This window comes from Nerophis ophidion, linkage group LG01 (genome assembly GCF_033978795.1).
Source record: "Nerophis ophidion isolate RoL-2023_Sa linkage group LG01, RoL_Noph_v1.0, whole genome shotgun sequence".
Taxonomy (NCBI): domain Eukaryota; kingdom Metazoa; phylum Chordata; class Actinopteri; order Syngnathiformes; family Syngnathidae; genus Nerophis; species Nerophis ophidion.
The window spans coordinates 83358080-83377609 of record NC_084611.1 but is presented as its reverse complement, the minus strand read 5'-3'; the positions used below and the strand labels follow the sequence as shown (position 1 = coordinate 83377609).

Below are 19530 nucleotides of genomic sequence, written 5' to 3'. Positions count from 1 at the left end.
AGCAGCCTTCATCTCCCAAACTTTCCTAACTAAGCGCCTCAGTTCTCTCCTTCTTCTTAAATTGGCCGTACGTGAGTGTTTCATCCTCGTCGGGTCCTTCGACTCCCCCGACTCAATCGGGGTCCAGCTGAGCTTCGGCCCGATAATGAAACGTGTGTGAGCAAGCGTTTCTGCCTCAATTTAGCTTTGGAGTGAAAAGAATCTCTGTGTTCTCAAGCATGACCAACACGTTTAAGGCAATTACCCACTCAGTGTGGGCAGGCAGGAGTTTTACAGAGCGTGTTTGAGTGTGTGTGTGTGTGCACGGCGAATGGATCGAGCTGCTTTTTTGGACTCCTCCACGCTCACCGGGAGACCGCCGCAGCAGACGTGACTGATTGGAAGCCCGTTTGAACGGACCAATCGGTGGCCAGATGGCAAAGGCATGACCGGCTTGTAGAATGATGTCAAAATATTGTGGACCAACCAAGTGTGTCTGTGGCAACAAGTCGGACAGTCTTACTTGCCATGTCACGGCTGGACTTGCTGTTATGATTTACAAACCCCGTTTCCATATGAGTTGGGAAATTGTGTTAGATGTAAATATAAACGGAATACAATGATTTGCAAATCCTTTTCAACCCATATTCAATTAAATGCACTACAAAGACAAGATATTTGATGTTCAAACTCATAAAAATGCAAATAATAATTACTTAGAATATCATGGCTACAACACGTGCCAAAGTAGTTGGGAAAGGGCATGTTCACCACTGTGTTACATCACCTTTTCTTTTAACAACACTCAATAAGCGTTAGGGAACTGAAGAAACTAATTGTTGAAGCTTTGAAAGTGGAATTCTTTCCCATTCTTGTTTTATGCAGAGCTTCAGTCGTTCAACAGTCCGGGGTCTCCTCTGTCGTATTTTACGCTTCATAATGCGCCACACATTTTCGATGGGAGACAGGTCTGGACTGCAGGCGGGCCAGGAAAGTACCCGCACTTTTTTTTTTACGAAGCCACGCTGTTGTAACACGCGCTGAATGTGGCTTGGCATTGTCTTGCTAAAATAAGCGGGGGCGTCCATGAAAAAGACCGTGCTTGGATGGCAGCATATGTTGTTCCAAAACCTGTATGTACCTTTCAGCATTAATGGTGCCTTCAGATATGTGCAAGTTACCCATGCCTTGGGCACTAGTGCACCCCCATACCGTCACGGATGCTGGCCTTTGAACTTTACGTCGATAACCGTCTGGATGGTTCGTCTCCCCTTTGGTCCGGATTACATGATGTCGAATATTTCCAAAAACAATTTGAAATGTGGACTCGTCAGACCACAGAACACTTTTCCACTTTGCATCAGTCCATCCTAGATGATTTCGGGCCCAGAGAAGCTGGCGGCGTTTCTGGATGTTGTTGATGAATTGCTTTCGCTTTGCATAGTAGAGCTTTGACTTGCACTTACAGATGTAGCGACAAACTGTATTTAGTGACAGTGGTTTTCTGAAGTGTTCCTGAGCCCACGTGGTGATATCCTTTAGAGATTGATGTCGGTTTTTGATACAGTGCCGTCTGAGGTATCGAAGGTCACGGTCATTCAATGTTGGTTTCCGGCCATGCCGCTTACATGGAGTGCTTTTTTGATGATATTATGGACCGTAGATGTTGAAATCCCTAAATTTCTTGCAATTGCACTTTGAGAAACGTTGTTCTTAAACTGTTTGACTATTTGCTCACGCAGTTGTGGACAAAGGGGTGTACCTCGCCCCATCCTTTCTTATGAAAGACTGAGCATTTTTTGGGAAGCTGTTTTTATACCCAATCATGGCACCCACCTGTTCCCAATTAGCCTGCACAGCTGTTGGATGTTCCAAATAAGTGTTTGATGAGCATTCCTCAACTTTATCAGTATTTATTGCCACCTTTCCCAACTTCTTTGTCACGTGTTGCTGGCATCAAATTCTAAAGTTAATGATTATTCGCACAAAAAAAAATGTTTATCAGTTTGAACATCAAATATGTTGTCTTTGTAGTATATTCAACTGAATATGGGTTGAAAAGGATTTGCAAATCATTGTATTCCGTTTATATTTACATCTAACACAATTTCCCAACTCATATGGAAACAGGGTTTGTATTTCCATTGACAGAAGTAGGTACTGAAGGGTTCTGTTTCTAGCGCCTGGTATGTACTGTGGTACCCTCGGTTTTTGTAGGATTCCGTTTTTTAACAAAACCTTCTCCCAGTTTTACCACCAGTTATACTCCATGATTAACTGGACATCCTTATGTGCTCGAAGCCTCAAATATTGGTATGTGTTCATCTACAAAACCATTCTGGGTATCGCTCCATCTTATCCATCTTGTCTTTTAACAAAGAAACAAGGAAGTCACAATCTCCGTTCAATGAATGTTCTGCAATTTGTCGTTCCCAAAGTAAGAACTGAACTGGGCAGGAAAGCATTTAGGTTTTCAGCACCGAAGGCTTGGAATAACCTCCACACCAATCTTCAACTTCAAACACTTTTTACATTAAATGAGTTTAGAGCTTCTGTGAAAGGATTGCAGTCTACCTTCTATTGCAAGTTTTAATGTTTTAACATCTCTAGTAACAACCATTTACACCTCTATTAAACTTAAATACCAAAGATCAATTATATTTAACCCAGTAATATCATCAAAACTGACCTGACTGGATAAAGTCCTTGGGCTCGAATACTAGTGTGGCCTCAATAGCCCTGCTGTAGTGTGTAGCATGCTGGGAATTATCTGTGCATGTGATGGAAGAATGCACTGCACATGTCTCCCGTCCAAAGGCAAAACCTAGTAACTCACTTCTAGCTGATTTTGAGAAAACAAAGGAAAACCAATCTATCTCGATGCTGTCTTACAAAGATCTACAAAGTCATCAAACGTATAGATGTTTTCTTGAGCTTTCATTTTCTTGCCGATTGAGCCATGGATTGAATCTGCTCTCATGAACCTGTGCCCTTTCTCCAGATATTTTATCACAATCTCGGGCGGGCCCCATTCTGCGTTTGCACATTGGGCAAGAGCCGTGTGCAGCGTCCCATTTTTATTTTGACCTCCACAGTTATCTGCCCAAAAGAGTATGCAAGGGGAAGAATCAAGAAGAATACATTTAATGAAGGTGCTTGCAACGTCCTGGGCCAATCTTCCAAATATCCCCTCGTGCCATAATATCACATAATCAGGTTGACCATACGTGCAAATGTCTCAATAAAGACAATAAGGCGACTGACAAAGAAGCTCCGATTGGTCCCTTGAGATACTAGGTTTTTCTGTTGTATCTACGCGGTTACGTGGTAGTTGCTAGGTCCTGCCACGTGCTTAACAGCTTACTTACGGAAAAAATTACAATATCGCATACACTAATGTAAAGCATATCACCTAGGAACTCCAAAATTATTATCAGTTCAGTTTTGACCAAAATTGAGTTACTGGGTTTTGCCTTTGGACGGGAGATGTGATGGAGGAATGCACAGTGAAGGGTTGAAATTATACTGAATTTGCATTAAATTGTTTTTTTTTTTAGCTAGAAATCTTGCTGCAAGATTTAGCATGTTACATTCAATGTTTATTCCCATTAATACCTATATATTCCCGTAAATTCCCATGGAAAGTTTCCAACTTTGAATATTCCCAGAATTTTGCTACCCTATATGTGAGTCAAGGAAAGTGGCCAATTGCTTTTGGCAATATAGTGTACTTGAAAATACACTCTTCCCATAGTCTAGTGATGCATTACTGATGACTTTTGTGATACGAAGCACCGACCAGCTGTTTAGCCTGAAAACATTGCCGCTCTTATTGTTCAATTTAGTTTTCCTCTTGCACCATCCGCGTTTCTTCCGGCCGTAGTGGCGGCACTCTCCTGAATATGTTTCCACTTTGTCTTTCATGATGTTGCTGTCAAGGGTGTAGACCGAGAAAGTTGTTGCCCTTGCAAGAGATTGCATCAAGCAGGTCACGTCTGCGTGCGTGCGTGCGTGCGTGCGTGCGTGCGTGCGTGCGTGCGTGCGTGCGTGCGTGCGTGCGTGCGTGCGTGCGTGCGTGCGTGCGTGCGTGCGTGCGTGCGTGGTCTGAAGAACCCCCAGGAGGGCAAGCCCCACACTAACCAATAATAAATAAATAATTTCTTACCTTTAACGCAACTTCTTGAACAGGTGCGGCAGAAAACGGATGGATGGATTAAATGTTTTATATTTCGAACTTTATTTTTAACACTGTGATTACAAGTGGAATAATTCATTACTTATCGTGTTAAGCAATGTCAGCTCAGATTTATCCGAGAGCCAGATGCAGTCATCAAAAGAGCCACATCGGGCTCGCGAGCCATAGGTTCCCTACCCCTGCTCTAACCACTGAGCAGACAAGACCAGGGATGCAACGATGAACGGTATAATGATAAACCGCCGTAAAATTCCAGACAATTAGTAATACCGTTTACATTTTTAATTACCGAAAATGCATTTTGAGCAACTGCTTACTTCCTGAATACTGAAGCGCCGCAGAATCCGCTCACAAGAACCATTCGGCTCGGGAAACATGGCAGCGACTTAATGTACTTTGCTTTGAAAATGTTACCTCCGAGCTAACGGAACCGACTGTTTCGTTTCACTTCATTTCGTCTAATAATTTTCAGACATTGTGTTTATAAAAACAATGGAAATTATGTTTCGAATAAAGAACAACAGCCTTCCAGCTTGTTTTCTTAGGTTATTTCATTTAAGAGGAGAAAACTATTATTTACGGGGATATTGATTTTTGAAATAGGTAAAGCGAGAACGGATATAAAATATAAATGTATTTCAGTTTTAGGAGTTAAATAGTGGAACAAGCTCAGTGAAGAGCTGAAGACATGCATTTCTTTGGTAAGGCAACCCGAGGGTCCCTGGTTCAATCCCCACCTAGTACCAACCTCGTCACGTCCGTTGTGTCCTGAGCAAGACACTTCACCCTTGCTCCTGATGGGTGCTGGTTAGCGCCTTGCATGGCAGCTCCCTCCATCAGTGTGTGAATGTGGGTGAATGTGGAAGTAGTGTCAAAACGCTTTGAGTACCTTGAAGGTAGAAAAGCGCTACACAAGTATAACCCATTTATTTATTTATTCCGGCTTCCTGCCACCCCCCAAAACATGCACCTGGTGATAGGTTGATTGGCAATAATAAATTGGCCCTAGTGTGTGAATGTTGTCTGTCTATCTGTGTTGGCCCTGCGATGAGGTGGCGACTTGTCCAGGGTGTACCCCGCCTTCCGCTCGAATGCAGCTGAGCTCCAGCACCACCCTCCACCCCCAAAAGGGACAAGCGGTCGAAAATGGATGGACGGATGGATTATTGTGAAACTCGGAGAGCTAAACATTTTTCTGAGGGGGTAGTTGAAGAAAAAACAGTTAGCACTTTGGCGACAGTGGCAAGAAAAAAGTACCCTTTTGGGGAAAGAAGCTCGGAGAGAACCCAGCTGGCCGTCTGTCTTGACCAGCTGGGCTGAGAGATAGAGAGTAGAATGTCGCGAGAGAGGAGGAATGAAAACTGAAGTAGGGCTGGGCGATATGGCCTTTTAATAATATCTCGATATTTTTAGGCCATGTCACGATACACGATATATATCTCAATATTTTGCCTTAGCCTTGAATGAACACTTGATGCATATAATCACAGCAGTATGATGATGATATGTGTCTACATTAAAACATTCGTGTTCATACTGCAATAATTTATGCTCATTTTAAACTATCATGCAGAGAGGCAAATCACAACTAAGTCAATTTACTAAAACCATGTTTATTAAACCCGAAAGTGCAAGATTGTCAAAGACATTTTAAAACAAGCTATTAATGCACTTTTGTGCATGATGTCACTAAGATGACGTATCAAAAAAACACTAAATTAAAGTGCACTTTTTGTACAGAACACCACTACAATAGTTTAAATCATATAAAGTGCACTTTTGTGCATGATGTCACATAAGATATTTCAATTAGTGTCAAATAAAAATGAGCTGCATAATAGGAAATCAAATAGTGTATGTCCTTCACTATTTGGTAGGTACCAGCGGACGATATCTCCGTCTGTTTTAGACATTTTTTTTTAATTTGGTGTTGATGTAGAAATGGTTGCTTGGGCATTTTGTTGGGTGTGACACCGGCCGAGATGTTGACATGCGGAGTTTCAAGCTCTTTTCATTCTCTAGTGCAGGGGTAGGGAACCTATGGATCTAGAGCCAGATGTGGCTCTTTTGATAACTGCATCTGGCTCTCAGCTGACATTACTTAACGCTACAATCATGAATAATTTCGCTGGTAATCACAGTGCTAAAAATAACGTGCAAATATATAAAACATTCTCATGCATTTATATCCATCCATCCTTTTTCTACCGCACCTGTTCAAGAAGTCTCATTAATGGTAAGAAGTATTTTATGTCACGATGGGGAGGGGTTGCAGCTTACTGCAGGGTCGTTCTCTCAGGAAGGCAGACGGACTACTCGGGACATGGGATTTAGGTAAAAACACGATTTAATTTTAACTAAAAAATTATACAAACAAAAATCGCTCACAGCGGAAGCACAACTTGGGCTAAAGAACAAATCTAACGCATAAAAAGACTAAGAACATAAATCAAACAAAACTTACTTGGCAAGGCATGAATCACGAAACTATGGCAAGGCATAAAACAAGTCAGCACAGGGCGACTGACTGGCAAAGACGAGCTTAAATACTGCCTCTGATTAGTGCTCGGGAAGCAGGTGAGCGGGCGTTTTGTCCACCAGAGACAAGTGGACAAAATGAGTAACCAAGGAAACCACAGAAGAGAGTGGAAAAAAACAGGAACTTAAAGAGTCCAAAGGACAAACAGCACATGGCCAAACAAAAACATTATCAACAGACATGACATTTTATTCATTATTGGTTAGCTTCAGAATAACAATGTTATTAAAAAGAATAAGAGACTTATTATACTCTAAAAATGTTGGTCTTACTTAAAAATGCACGCATTTAGTTGTAATCAGTGTTAAAAAATATGATATGGCTCTCACGGAAATACATTTTTAAATATTTGGCTTTCATGGCTCTCTCAGCCAAAAAGGTTCCCGACCCCTGCTCTAGTGGGTGACTTTTCAAATTATGCTACAAATTAGCAGTGCTGCTACTTTTTGTAGCAACGCTTTTGCCGCATACTTGTAAAACATCTTCCCATTTGAAGCCAAAACACCTCCAGACGATGGACTCCAGGCTGTTTTTCTTGAGAATTAATTCTTCCTTCATTTGTCACCAGATTCACACCTTCTTTCTCTAGTATTACCACTCGCGCCACTCCGCTAGCATCACAGCTAACGTTAACCATGTCGCTACCGCTCTGCTCGGCGAGGGCGTGCGACGTTGCACGCGAATCAGTATGTGACGTATCTAAGAAGGTGCGCTTGTTTTAAGTCTCTGTGAGAAGGAGAGACAAGAAAGAGTGAGAAACGCCTATACTGTAATGCCCGCAGCTAAAAGCAACTGCGTGAGAACCTATCCTGGAATATGTGAAGTGAAGTGAAGTGAAGTATTTTTATATAGCGCTTTTCTCAAGTGACTCAAAGCGCTTTACATAGTGACACCCAATATCTAAGTTACATTTAAACCAGTGTGGGTGGCACTGGGAGCAGGTGGGTAAAGTGTCTTGCCCAAGGACACAACGGCAGTGACTACGATGGCACAAGCGGGAATCGAACGTGCAACCCTCAAGTTGCTGGCCCGGCCACTCTCCTAACCGAGCTATGCCGCCCCAATATCACGATATAGTCATTTACATAGTGACACCCAATATCTAAGTTACATTTAAACCAGCGTGGGTGGCACTGGGAGCAGGTGGGTAAAGTGTCTTCAATCAATCAATCAATGTTTATTTATATAGCCCCAAATCACAAATGTCTCAAAGGACTGCACAAACCATTACGACTACAACATCCTCGGAAGAACCCACAAAAGGGCAAGGAAAACTCACACCCAGTGGGCAGGGAGAATTCACATCCAGTGGGACGCCAGTGACAATGCTGACTATGAGAAACCTTGGAGAGGACCTCAGATGTGGGCAACCCCGCCCCCTTCTAGGGGACCGAAAGCAATGGATGTCGAGCGGGTCTAACATGATACTGTGAAAGTTCAATCCATAGTGGCTCCAACACAGCCGCGAGAGTTCAGTTCAAGCGGATCCAAGACAGCAGTGAGAGTCCCGTCCACAGGAGACCATCTCAAGCGGAGGCGGATCAGCAGCGTAGAGATGTCCCCAACCGATACAGGCGAGCGGTCCATCCTGGGTCCCGACGAGCGGTCCATCCTGGGTCTCGACTCTGGACAGCCAGTACTTCATCCATGGTCATCGGACCGGACCCCTTCCACAAGGGAGGGGGGGACATAGGAGAAAGAAAAGAAGCGGCAGATCAACTGGTCCAAAAAGGAGGTCTATTTAAAGGCTAGAGTATACAGATGAGTTTTAAGGTGAGACTTAAATGCTTCTACTTGCCCAAGGACACAACGGCAGTGACTACGATGGCACAAGCGGGAATCGAACCTGCAACCCTCAAGTTGCTGACCCGGCCACTCTACCAACCGAGCTATGCCGCCCCAATATCACGTTATAGTCATTTACATAGTGACACCCAATATCTAAGTTACATTTAAACCGGTGTGGGTGGCACTGGGAGCAGGTGGGTAAAGTGTCTTCAATCAATCAATCAATGTTTATTTATATAGCCCCGAATCACAAATGTCTCAAAGGACTGCACAAATCATTACGACTACAACATCCTTGGAAGAACCCACAAAAGGGCAAGGAAAACTCACACCCAGTGGGCAGGGAGAATTCACATCCAGTGGGACGCCAGTGACAATGCTGACTATGAGAAACCTTGGAGAGGACCTCAGATGTGGGCAACCACCCCCCGCCCCCCCTCTAGGGGACCGAAAACAATGGATGTCGAGCGGGTCTAACATGATACTGTGAAAGTTCAATCCATAGTGGCTCCAACACAGCCGCGAGAGTTCAGTTCAAGCGGATCCAAGACAGCAGCGAGAGTCCCGTCCACAGGAGACCATCTCAAGCGGAGGCGGATCAGCAGCGTAGAGATGTCCCCAACCGATACAGGCGAGCGGTCCATCCTGGGTCTCGACTCTGGACAGCCAGTACTTCATCCATGGTCATCGGACCGGACCCCCTCCACAAGGGAGGGGGGGACATAGGAGAAAGAAAAGAAGCGGCAGATCAACTGGTCTAAAAAGGAGGTCTATTTAAAGGCTAGAGTATACAGATGAGTTTTAAGGTGAGACTTAAATGCTTCTACTTGCCCAAGGACACAACGGCAGTGACTACGATGGCACAAGCGGGAATCGAACCTGCAACCCTCAAGTTGCTGGCACGGCCACTCTACCAACCGAGCTATCACGATATAGTCATTTTCTATATCGAACAGAGACAAACCCGTGATATATCGCCCAACCCTAGACTGAAGTATGGAACCTCTCGTGGTCCAGTTGGTGTGCTGAAAGAACACAAGACTCACGTTTCAATGACACCACTTATCCTCGTCTGTATTCTCCTCCTCAGTAAACGCGGCCTTTAGAACCTGAAGGAGGATTGCCTCGCCGGGTCGACCTCCATCTAACGCTGGCAATTTTCTTTTATGGTTTTTGGCGAGAAGTCATCGACTCCCGGTCATCCCCCGGTGACCCCCTCGTCTCTCCTGTGGGTCCGGACTGCGTGAGCGGATTCGCCGGCTTGTTTTCAAAAGCCGGCGAATCCGGACTCCTCCCACGTCTCCTTTTAGAAACTTCTGCTCGCCACTTTTAGACGCTCTGTTGTTGTTGGCGGCGGGGAAAAAAAGGAGATGTACGGCCTCGGGCGTGCCGCCTCGCCGTATTTGTGATCCACCGAGAGCGGGCCAACGACTAAATCCTGTAATATTAAGCAGTCTGCCTGTGTCGGCTTTGAAAATGCCGGCGATGTTTTTGTTGTCTGCGCTCTGAACTAAATGAACGTTTATGTTGCATCACTTTATCTTAGTTTGCCTCCCAAATGCCGGCGGCTGTGTGCAGCGAGCGGTAATTTGATTCTCCGCTGTGCGTCGGAGCCTTTGCAAGAGTCTTCAGACTTCATGGGTAATATTAATTTGCTTGTTGCCTTTTTATTTCATAGCTCTTCAGGGCCAAAAATACGGTGATATGTTTTTTTTTTTGGTTGTCTTTGTTTGTACGCAAACAGACCCAATACAGAGTAGTAAACTGTGTCACTTGACCACATTAAAAAGGCTTTGATTAGTTAAAAAAAACACACAGTTCACTGTACAAACATACATATCCACATTTTGTACAAATACAAGTACATATACATACACACCCCGTTTCCATATGAGTTGGGAAATTGTGTTGGATGTAAATATAAACGGAATACAATGATTTTCAAATCCTTTTCAACCTATATTCAATTGAATGCACTACAAATACAAGATATTTGATGTTCAAACTCATAAACTTAAATTTTTATTTTTGCAAATTATAATTAACTTAGCATTTCATGGCTGCAACACGTGCCAAAGTAGTTGGGAAAGGGCATGTTCACCACTGTGTTACATCACCTTTTCTTTTAACAACACTCAATAAACGTTTGGGAACTGAGGAAACTAATTGTTGAAGCTTTCAAAGTGGAATTCTTTCCCATTCTTGTTTTATGTAGAGCATGGGTGTCAAACTCTGGCCCACCGAGTAATTAAATTTGGCCCTTGAGGCAATATCAAATTAACATTAGAGCTGGCCCGCTGGTATTATTTAGCGGCAGTGCCGCTGTAACACCGCATTCACCACTAACATACTTGTCAACCCTCCCAATTTCCCTTGAGACTCATCTATATTGTTGATGTGCCTTATAGACATTGTCTTTTGTGTCCCCTACAAAACCAGTCACAAAATATATGCAGCTTTTAAACACACACTTACGGCTGCAAGACATACTTAGTCAACAGCCATACAGATCATACTGACGGTGGCCATATAAAACATTTTGATACTGTTACAAATATGCGCCACACTGTGAACCCACACCAAACAAGAATGGCAAACACATTTTGGGAGAACATCCGCACCTTAACACAACATAAACACAACAGAACAAATACCCAGAACCCTTTGCAGTACTAACTCTTCCGGGACGCTACAATATACACCCCCTCCAACCCCACCCACCTCAATTATTTAAATTTTATTTGATATGCCATTGATATTTTTTAATTATTATAATTATTATTTGAAACTCGATTTTGCATGTCACTATAAAGTTATGTAAGCCTTGCTTGTTCAATATTCAATGCAAAACTTGTTTAGGTCCCTATTCAAAGGTTAATTTTTTTCAACCTTCTTCATTTTTAAATTTTGGCCCACTCTGTATTTGAGTTTGACACCCCTGATGTGGAGCTTCAATCGTTAGACAGTCCGGTGTCTCCACTGTCGTATTTTAGGCTTCATAATACGCCACACATTTTCCATGGGAGACAGGTCTGGACTGCAGGCGGGCCAGGAAAGTACCCGCACTCTTTTTTTACGGAGCCACGCTGTTGTAACACATGCTGAACGTGGCTTGGCATTGTCTTGCTGAAATAAGCAGGGGCGTCCATGAAAAAGACGGCGCTGAGATGGCAGCATATGTTGTTCCAAAACCTGTAAAATGTCTAAAATTCTCTTAAAGTCTCCCAAACTATTTTAGTTTATTTATTAGCTTTGTCCTTATTCGAAGGGACAATGCACAGAAACATTAAGCTCAAAGACAGATATGTTCTGTATCAGAATATTTTTAAATATAATTTTGGAAGCTCTTAAAATTTAATTGGTATCCACAGATAAATATGGCACCAAGTGTTTGTGCTCGTTCATTAACACATTATAATGAGATTGAATATAAAGTGCCATTACCACGGTGTACAGTACATTGCGTCATAACTCTGCATCTTAAAGGGGAACATTATCACAATTTCAAAAGGGTTAAAAAGAATAAAAATCAGTTCCCAGTGGCATGTTGTATTTTTTTAATTTGTTTTCAAAATTTTACCGGTCTCCGAATATCCCTAAAAAAAGCTTTAAAGTGCTTGATTTTCGCTATTTGCGATGCCACTATCCATTTCCCTGTGACGTCATACAGTGCTGCCAATTTAAACAAACAATGGCGAATAGCACAGCAAGATATAGCGACATTAGTTCGGATTCAGACTCTGATTTCAGCGGCTTAAGCGATTCAACAGATTACGCATGTATTGAAACGGATGGTTGGAGTATGAAAGTATTGAAGAAGAAACTGACGCTATTGAGCGAATAGCTATTGACGCTATTCATAGCCATAGCATGGCCGAATAGCTGCGTTAGCATCGCCGGTAAAATGTGCGGACCAAACGATCAGGACTTTCGCATCTTGTGACACTGGAGCAACTTAAATCCGTCGATTGGTAAGTGTTTTTTTCGCATTAAATGTGGGTGGAAGGAAACGTAATATAGTTGCAAATGCATCTGCAGGTTATCCATACATCTCTGTGCCATGTCTGCTTTAGCACCGCCGGTAAATAGAATGTTAGCATCGATTAGCGTAGCATGTTAGCATCGACTAGCTGGCAGTCAACATCAACAAAACTCACTTTTGTGATTTCTGTGACTTTATCGTTACAAATGCGTCTGCAGGTTATCCATACATCTCCGTGCCATGTCTGCTTAAGCACCGCCGGTAAATAGCATGTTAGCGTCGATTAGCGTTGCATGTTAGCATCGATTAGCTGGCAGTCAACATCAACAAAACTCACCTTTGTGATTTCTGTGACTTTATCGTTACAAATGCGTCTGCAGGTTATCCATACATCTCTGTGCCATGTCTGCTTTAGCACCGCCGGTAAATAGCATGTTAGCGTCGATTAGCGTAGCATGTTAGCATCGATTAACTGGCAGTCACGCCGCGACCAAATATGTCTGATTAGCACATAAGTCAACATCAACAAAACTCACCTTTGTGATTTCATTGACTTTATCATTGCAAATGCATCTGCAGGTTATCCATACATCTCTGTGCCATGTCTGTCATCGCCGGTAAAATGTGGAGCCACTTTGGTACATTCAATGAGGGTCTGGTGGCAGACACTTTTGAATCTTCGGGCCAGTGGTGCAACTTGAATCCCTCCCTGTTAGTGTTGTTACACCCTCCGACAACACACCGTCGAGGCATGATGTCTCCAAGGTTCCCAAAAATAGTCGAAAAAACGGAAAATAACAGAGCTGAGACCCAATGTTTACAATGGGTTGAAAATGAAAATGGCGGCTGTATTACCTCGGCGACGTCACATTCTGACGTCATCGCCTCCAGAGCGATAAACAGAAAGGCGTTTAATTCGCTAAAATTCACCCATTTAGAGTTCGGAAATCGGTTAAAAAAATATATGGTCTTTTTTCTGCACCATCAAGGTATATATTGACGCTTACATAGGTCTGGTGATAATGTTCCCCTTTAATGCATCCGGTCTGTCCGAGAATAAAAATACGCCGCATCACTGCCACTTTTAACCTTTTGTTTTCTTTATTTAATGACTAACGTAGCAGGGTTTTCTTAGTCCACTTTTGGAGACTGCCACGAAAGCATGTCTCGCTCTTTTTAACAAGCAGCAGGTTTACTCTGGAAGACTATCAAACACCAGCCAAGACAGAATTGTGGAAATCTCTGCTCTAGTCTTTGCACCTATGAACCTTTCGGCTTAATCATTCGTGTTCCTTCAGGTTGACATAATTAATGGGGTTATTATTTCCTCCTAAATTATGGAAATGATGTTGTTCTTAGAGCTCGTGTATTCGAACAGCGCTTAATTAGCAGGTTGCTTATCTGTTTACTCCACGTTACACATTTTCTCTGTTCACCAACTTGGAAAATACCCTCCCCCATGTCAGCATACAGTTTTGCTAATGAGCATGTGAGTTTTGTTTGAGAGCAAAGCTTTTTCATCTTTTCATTCCATTTGTCTTTGTCCCTCACTGTATCCAATCTCCTCCTCGCTGCTAGTTCATCTTTTATCGCTCTGTTGGAGGGCCTTCCAAAATCTAATTTGGCCAGTCATCTATTTCATATTAGTGTGTGTTTCCTGCTGGTTTTTATTGGCTGGAAGTTGGAGCCAAACACAAAGAACAGGGAATCTTGTTTAGAGAAAACATCTTTCCAGCCTTCAGGTCAGCTTTAGTAGGGCTGGGTATCATTGCCTTTTTTCTAAATTGATTTGATTACACCAAACCGGAACCCCTCAACGCCTTGACTGCGCCTAGAAATTCTGTCCATAAAAGTTATGAACAGAATCGGTGACAAAGGACAGCCTTGGCGGAGTCCAACCCTCACTGGAAATGTGTTCGACTTACTTGCAGATGATGTGGTCCTGATGGCTTCATCTGACCGGGATCTTCAGCTCTCACTGGATCGGTTCGCAGCCGAGTGTGAAGAGACCGGAATGAGAATCAGCACTTCCAAGTCCGAGTCCATGGTTCTCGCCCGGAAAAGGGTGGAATGCCATCTCCGGGTTGGGGAGGAGACCCTGCCCCAAGTGGAGGAGTTCAAGTACCTAGGAGTCTTGTTCACGAGTGGGGGAAGAGTGGATCGTGAGATCGACAGGCGGATCGGTGCGGCGTCTTCAGTAATGCGGACGTTGTACCGATCCGTTGTGGTGAAGAAGGAGCTGAGCCGGAAGGCAAAGCTCTCAATTTACCGGTCGATCTACGTTCCCATCCTCACCTATGGTCATGAGCTTTGGGTCATGACCGAAAGGATAAGATCACGGGTACAAGCGGCCGAAATGAGTTTCCTACGCCGTGTGGCGGGGCTCTCCCTTAGAGATAGGGTGAGAAGCTCTGCCATCCGGGAGGAGCTCTAAGTAAAGCCGCTGCTCCTTCACATCGAGAGGAGCCAGATGAGGTGGTTCGGGCATCTGGTCAGGATGCCACCCGAACGCCTCCCTAGGGAGGTGTTTAGGGCACCTCCAACCGGTAGGAGGCCACGGGGAAGACCCAGGACACGTTGGGAAGACTATGTCTCCCGGCTGGCCTGGGAACGCCTCGGGATCCCCCGGCTGGGGAGAGGGAAGTCTGGGTTTCCCTGCTTAGGTTGTTGCCCCCGCGACCCGACCTCGGATAAGCGGAAGAAGATGGATGGATGGATATATATATATATATATATATATATATATATATATATATATATATATATATACGTATATATATATATATATATATATATATATATATATATATATATATATATATATATATATATATACTACTTATATGTATCAAGTTTCAAGTTTGATTGCGCCACCTTGTTGTTTCAAGGTTGATTCTTTGCATGGAGTGAGAAGAGAAAGTAAACTTGAGTGCTGCAGAGAGCCAAGAAATTGTCGATCAAGTTGTCATTTTTTTCAAATGGACCGTAGTCAGACCAATGTGGTCTCTAAGTGATTCAAGGCGCTCGACCCCCTCCAAGACCGCTAATACAGTGGAACCTTAATTTACAAACCTAATTGGGTTTATAACAGGGTCCGTAAATTTAAGTTTTTTATAGTAAAGCAAATTTCCCCATAAAGAATCAATGTAAATATGAAGAAAGAGTCCCAGCCTAAAAAAAAATCCATATTTAAAAAAAGGTTTTGTACACTTTGAACATAATATAGAGGTTTATACAGTACTGTTTATCAAACTAACATAACAAAGACGTGATAGATCAACTATCTTATTTATTAACAAGCCAAAACAACAAACTGAACTGTCCTATATGCGTGCACACACAAAAGTCACTATGGCGCTTTCACAAACGATCCGAAATCACAAAAGTCCTTAACTTAAACAATCATATTGCTACGATAATAAAAACAAGTAGTAAAGAGGGAAATCCACTTACGTTAACAGTGTCAAAGAGGAGATGACCAGAAAGGAAGCAGCACACAAAGGGAGAACAATAAAGCACTGAGAAGTGTTTTGGAGTGTCCTGTGCAGCAAGTGACGTGAAGGGCTGCGCCTCCAAAGCAATGCCGCTCCCTACTCGTTGTTTATAGGCGTGATACCAAATGAATGACCAAGTATAGTAGACATACACAGATACGTGGTATGCACACGGGGCATCTATGACCCGATCTTAAAGTTTGCAAATAGAGGGGTTTGTAAGTTGAGGTTCCACTGTACCACACTACCTTAACTGTGCACAACTGCAATTTATTGACACTATACCTGCAGTTCTTGTCAGATTTTTCTGTTTACGTGTTCGCACTTTGCAGTACTTATTACATATTGTTACACTATCCTTTGCACCAAATTGTTATGTGTTCAATGTGATTTTACTTTAAGTGTTTTCCATAATTGTGTTGTTGTGACCTTTTCTATTCTGCCGTGATAGCTGAGGGGATTATAATCAGGGGAAGGTTATTTTATCCTGGTCCTTGTTTTTGGTAGGCCTTAAAAAATATAATTAATTATCGCTAGAAACTGATGTTGATTGATTGATTGATTGAAACTTTTATTGGTAGATTGCACAGTTCAGTAAATATTCCGTACAATTGACCACTAAATGGTAACACCCGAATACGTTTTTCAACTTGTTTAAGTCGGGGTCCACGTAAAACACTCATATCGTGTTACAGGTTTCAGCGACATCGTCCAGCCTTAATTGTACTTAGCATCCTCTGCAGTGGACAGTTAATTGTCCATTTAAAAAAAAGATGGGAATAAATTATTATTTTGTTTACTAAAAATGAAATAATCATTTGTCAGGTTCAAACACTAATGACATCTATTAAACAAGACAAGAAGCAAAGAATTGAATGGAGACAGAATTAAATTTGGCTCAATTGAGGAGAGATGTCTGGGCTGTACTCTTGTACGGTCTCCCAGCACGCTCCGGCGAAAGATTGCACGCCCACTAGAGATGCGCGGATAGGCAATTATATCATCCGTAACCGCATCACTAAAGTCGTCATCCACCCAAACCAATATTTTATCAAAGCCACAACCGCCCGCCACCCACCCGTTGTTATATATCTAATATAGACAATGCAAGGCATTAGTGAGGTTAGAAAGTGTAACTCCCTCCAAATAGTACAGACACAATGGCTTTCTTGAACTGATTTATTTGAAGTCTTCCTTTCCCTTCAAATTCATCGTGAAAACTGTAATAAATAAAGCACGTTACAAACGTAAAAATAATATGCATGTGGACCAAACATTTTACCGAATAAAATACCAACAAATGACAAACAAATACTTCGTTGGCCATACCCGGAAGTAGCTTCCTTACATCCGTCGACAGACCAAACGAGACACTTCAAAATAAAAGTATGCCCACATACTGTTTCAAAGAGTGCTGTTCGTTTTTCGTATGTGGGTAACAACATTTAACTATTTATAAATGGTTGATTTCTATAGGCTAGTAAGGTAAGGTGTTGTACCTGACAAGTTTGGGCTATCTTGCTTCTGCAGCCTTCATCAGAGGTGTCACGTGATGTTAGCGCGACGTTGTCTGTGACGTGTTATATGGATTGTACCTTCAAGTGTTGTCAGGTACAACACTTTACCTACTAGCCTATAGAAATCAACCATTTATAAATACACCTCAGAAGGCTAAATTAATCTCTTCAACATAACATTTAACTATGTATATATATTTCCCAATGGTTCAACCCGAATCTATTTAAAAGCAAATTTTTCATCATGTCACTCGCTCGAACCGCGGATGAGACCGCAAACCGCGCATCTCTAACGCCCACTCTTCTATTTGGACTTTCCCTGATTACATGGCAACAGCTGTTTCTAAGGGAGGGGGCCGTTAACAGCCATCGCCTTTGGTTACAGACCAGTTCAAAGAAGAGGTCCTGGAGGGGATTCAGGTCCTGCTTCCTCTTCGCATTGTAGTTCTTGGGTCAAGACAATATCTTTCTGTGGATTTTTTTTTTTTTTTTTCCCCAAGATGGCGCTTTTTTTCCAAGATGGCGCTGCTGTAATGGCTGCTGTAGTGGCTGCTGTAGGCAGGAGCTCTGTGCTCTTGTGTCATCCTTTTGTGTTTCCCTCTTGTTTTCATGTGTTATTATATTTTTTTGCATTTTGGTCCGGGGCCCTTTGGGACTGTGTGACAAGGGGTGGCACTTTCGTGACCTCTGTGGTGCTTTTTTTTTTTGTGGACTTCTGGATCTGCCTCCCGGGAGCCTTTTGGCCATGGAGACCAGCTGCTGGGTCTCTGCTACACCAGAGTCTGTTTGGATGTACTGGAGGAGATGCGGATGAGGGGGACAGCGCTGCGGAGCTAGCACTGAGCGCTGGGACGGAGAGGCTTCGCGGTGTCTTGACTGGGTGAGCAGGTGTCGGACACCTCAGTCACCTTGGACGTATCCTCGCTCATCCATGCGGACTGGACATTGGCTGAGAGTGGAGTCGGCTGTCTTGGTTGCTTTGTTGGGTCTGCTTCTGTCTCTGACCATGCTCCCTCCTCCCCAGCGGACGATGGCGTGGAACACCGCAGAGGCCACCACAGTGGATATGTTTCTTTTACTTTTTATTCATAGCTGTATGTAGAAGTGTCTGCTTGTACCTGCTGCTTTAATGTCTTTAATGTCCTCTGTTTTCTTTGATGTTTGATGTTTCCCTCTTACACACATGGAAGAGGGATGTGTACTATGGCTATGAGTTGTTGTTGTTTTTTTTCCCCTTGGCCTCAGTCTGCACCCCCACTCCAGGGCCTAGGCTAAGACCGATTTTTTAAATTTTATTTTAATCTTCTATTTTTCTCTCCCATCCCCCCTCCCCCCTTGTTTACCTGTATGTCATCTTTTTTGTAAGGGGCGCTGGAAGCCGGCAGACCCGTCAGCGATCCTGTTCTGTCTCCCTGTAATGTTTGTCTGATCTTGAATGGGATTGTGCTGAAAATTGTAATTTTCCTGAAGGAACTCTCCTGACGGAATAAATAAAGTACTATCTAATCTACAATAGAAGAAAGAAACAACACATTCATGTTGCTTCCCATCCTACACAGTGGTGTTTTCCAAGCCTTTTGTTTGGTAGGATCAAAGACAGCTTTTGTCTGCTCGCCAGGAACTCATTGAAAGACAATTTTTTGTGATAACTTCAATACAATTGTTCTGACATCATTCAAGCTCTTTAAAGTCTCACTGTAACGTTCTGCTAATATGAATACGTGGCATATGTGACCACTGACTGCATTTTAATGTCTCGTGTTGTTTTATTGTTGAGGTTGCATTTCACCAGTTGTGCTTTGAAATTTTTGGGTTACCGAGAAACGTGCATCGGACTTGATGCGATGCTCTCGGTGCACGCGTGCAGGCTCCCCTGCTGCGACGACCTGTCATAAAAAGATAAGGGATGTATACAACGCGCTGATATGATATGTTGGGAATGTCCCTTTTGTGCCTCTCCACTGATATATTTGTTTTGAACACGCATAATGAGCAGTTGCTTTTCAGCCGACGTATGAAAACAAATGCACTGAAGA

At 43.0% G+C, this 19530-nt stretch overlaps 1 protein-coding gene across 2 annotated transcripts in view; it reads left to right on the top strand.

Annotated features, from left to right (window-relative positions):
• The window catches only part of mad1l1 (mitotic arrest deficient 1 like 1), a 202936-nt gene that overhangs the window by 110524 nt on the left and 72882 nt on the right, over positions 1-19530 (top strand). The window lies entirely within an intron of this gene.